The sequence below is a fragment of the Microcebus murinus genome, chromosome 18 (genome assembly GCF_040939455.1).
Source record: "Microcebus murinus isolate Inina chromosome 18, M.murinus_Inina_mat1.0, whole genome shotgun sequence".
Taxonomy (NCBI): domain Eukaryota; kingdom Metazoa; phylum Chordata; class Mammalia; order Primates; family Cheirogaleidae; genus Microcebus; species Microcebus murinus.
Genome location: NC_134121.1, coordinates 14,837,250 through 14,841,000, shown reverse-complemented (window position 1 = coordinate 14,841,000; position 3,751 = coordinate 14,837,250).

The window sequence follows — 3,751 nt, the reverse complement described above, 5'->3', positions numbered from 1 at the left end:
CTGTTGCTTCTGCCTTTTGCCACAACTGGGTCCCAGCCAGAAGCTCAAGTGTCTCCTGGGCTTTTCAGGGTATCCATAATATTCCCCAAATGTCTCTGTAGCCACCCTGTTGTCTCCATTGTCCAGAGGAGGAACTGTTGACTTACAGGGTTAACGGACTGTCCTGTCGCTGAGCAAGGTAGTGTGAGAATTTTACAATTCTTGCCTGGTGCTAAATATGTGGGGGCTTGCATGTATGGTTAAGACTGCAAGGAGTTAAAAAACAGCCCTGTTTTTGAGTTTGTATTCCAGGGGTGGGAAATGTATGGGGAATTTATAGGATTAAATTTCCTAGTGAGGAAACCTGTGTAAACACACACACATCACACACACACACACACACACACACACACATCTGGAAGAACAGGGTGAGTGAGTCCAATTGAAGATTAGAAAATCATGAAAAGGTGTAGAGGGTTTAGTCATTGAATTCTGCAAAATCTGAACCTTGGGCATCCTAAATTAAAGGGGCTTCCAAAGTGGGTTTGGGGAATGAGTTCTGTTCCAGGGCTGATCCTTCCAGTGAAGACACCCCGGCTCTCCCTAGTACTTCCCTGGCAGAAATTTGATAAGCTCACCTCAGGCTTTCCTACATACTGTTGTGATCTTGAGCTTTCCCAGCAAGTGTCTGGTTCCTTTAAGCACTGATCCTATGGGCCTTGCTGGGGTGCATGTATGAGCACGAACCTAGAGGTGTGTCTGTGAGGGTACCAACATTTATGGGCTTGAAATAGGGGCCCCGTGTCTGTTGAATTATGAACATAAGTAAAGTGCTTTGGAAATGCAGAAAAGGCAGTCATTTTCCCCAACTTTACCTTAAAGAGCCTCTTTGAGGAAGTGGCATTTGAGCTAATTTTTGGAAAGTTACATCTGTACACTTTTTTTTTTTGAGACAGGGTCTCTGTCACCCAGGCTAGAGTGCAGTGATATCATCATAGCTCACTGCAACCTCAAACTCCTGGGCTTAAGTGATCCTCCTTCAACCTCCTGAGTGGCTGGGACTAGGCGGGAGCCACCACACCTGGCTAATTTTTCTATTTTTAGTAGAGATGGGGGTCTCATTCAGGCTGGTCTCAAACTCCTGACCTGGAGTGATCCTCCCTGCTCAGCCTCCCAGAGTATTAGGATTACTGGCATGAGCTATAAATGTCTTATAGCCATTTGTTTATTTTCTTCTCTGAGTCAAGTTCAAGAGAAGTTTTTTTTAGGTGGAGAAGGCCTTAAGGCTTAAGGATCCCTGTGAATTCAAGGGTGCAGAAGAATGAGAACTGCAATAGTGATATTTCAAGAAGGAAAAGAACCTGATTTCTGGAAACTATAAGGTGAAGTTAGCCTTGACCCTGAGGAAGAAAACAGAACAGACATTTTTCGAATTTAAATGGTATTCTGAATTGATAACATGTTCACCTGGTACAAAAGGTTTGTTGGAAAGTCATCTCACCTGTTTTCTACACCTAGATTTTCTACTTAGAGCAGCAAGTATGATCAGTTTTTATATATTCTTCCAAGATTATATGTATATATGTATGAAAATTCTTCCTTTTGTACACAATGGTAGTATATTATCACTTAAGAGAAATCACTTAATTTCACTGTTATGGGGATTTTTTTTTTTTTTGATTTTTTTTTTTATTTTGGCATATTATGGGGGTACAGATTTTAAGGTTTCAATAAATGCCCATTTCCCCCCGGGATTTTTAAATTCAGCAAATACTGAGTACTAATTATGTATTAGGCACTGTCTTCTCTCTTTCTCTCTGTCTCCACACATATACATATATATATATAGAGAGAGAGAGAGAGAGAAATAATTATAGCTCCATAAGGGGTTGATGATACTGAGAAAGTGGGGATGACAAGGTGCCCTTTACCCAGTTTCCCCCATGGTTACATCTTAGGTGATTATAGTGCAATATCAAAACCAGGAATTTGCTCAGGGTAGTGATAGGCATGGTTTTACAAGCTGGAGATAGAGCAGTGAACAAAATGAGACAAATCCTTGCCCTGCAATTATGGGATTTATATTCCAAATATGTGTGGGATGGAGGTAGATGATAAACAAGATCAATTAGTATATTGGATGGTGAAGAGTGTAATGGGAAAATAAAGCAAGGAAAGGGGGATGTCTGTGTTGGTGTGTTTTTCAACATCATAGGATGAAAATTTCAAACATTCAGAGAGATTGGAAGAATTATAGAACAACCACATGTCTACCATGTTACTATGTCTCTGCATGTGTGTATTTATGCAATTTTAAGTATAGTGGTCAAGGAAGCTATTGCTGAAAAGATGATGTTGAATAAAGGCCTTAAGGAGTTGAGAGAGCTATGCAGAGTTCTGGGGGAAGAGTTTTCCAGGCAGAGGGCACAGCAAATATAAAGATCTTGAAGCATGGCTGGGCGCGGTGGCTCACGGCTGTAATCCTAGCTCTCTGGGAGGCCGAGGCAGGCAGATCGTTTGAATTCAGGAGTTCGAAACCAACCTGAGCAAGAGCGAGACCCCGTCTCTACTATAAATAGAAATTAATTGGCCAACTAATATATATAGGAAAAATTAGCCGGGCATGGTGGCACATGCCTGTAGTCCCAGCTACTTGTGAGGCTGAGGCAGTAGGATCTCTTGAGCCCAGGAGTTCGAGGTTGCTGTGAGCTAGGCTGATGCTACGGCACTCACTCTAGCCTGGGCAACAAAGTGAGACTCTGTCTCAAAAAAAAAAAAAAAAAGATCCTGAAACAGGAGCATTCTTGGTGTGTTCAAGAAAAGCAGGGAGACCAGAGAGGCTGAAAAAAGGGAGATGACGTGGAGAGATACCAGGGTGGAAGTAGGAATGGTTGGATGGCGCAGTGCTGTGGGGTCTATGGCCTCTACTCAGTGAGGTGGAAAGCCACTGGAGGGTTGTAAACAGAGGATTGACAGTGTAATTTATGTTTCAATAGGATCCAACTGACTGCTCCTGGCGACTAGACAAAAGGGAGTAAGGGTGGTAGGAGAGACACCAGTTAAGAGGCTAATTTAGCCAGGAGAGATGATGCCTTCCACCAAGGTGGTAGAGAAGTGGTTAGATTCTAGATAATTTTTTTTTTTTTTTTTTTTTTTTAGACAGAGTCTCACTCTGTTACCCAGGCTAGAATGCCATGGTGTCAGCCTAGCTCACAGCAACCTCAAACTCCTGGGCTAAAGCAATCCTTCTGCTTCAGCCTCTCAAGTAGCTGGGACTACAGGCATGCGCCACTATGCCCGGCTTATATTTTTCTATATAAGTTGGTGAATTAATTTCTTTATAGTAGAGATGGGGTCTCGCTCTTGCTCAGGCTGGTTTCAAACTCCTGACCTCAAGCAGTCCACCTGCCTCAGGCTCCCAGAGTGCTAGGATTACAGGCATGAGCCAGGATTACTGCGCCTGGCCCTGGCCAATTAATTAATTTCTATTTTTAGTAGAGATGGAGTCTTGCTCTTGCTCAGGCTGGTTTCGAACTCCTGACCTTGAGTGATCCACGTGCCTCTGCCTCCCAGAGTGCTAGGATTACAGGTGTGAGCCACCACGTCTGGCTGGATTCTAGATAATTTTTGAAGGTGCAATTGGCAGAATTTGAAGATCATTCCATTTCAGTTCATACAGAGCTTCCTCATTCTCTTTTTGGCAGCTGCCTAGAATCTTATACTTTAATTTTTTTTGATTGATGAATATTTAGCTGTCTTTTACTGCCACAAA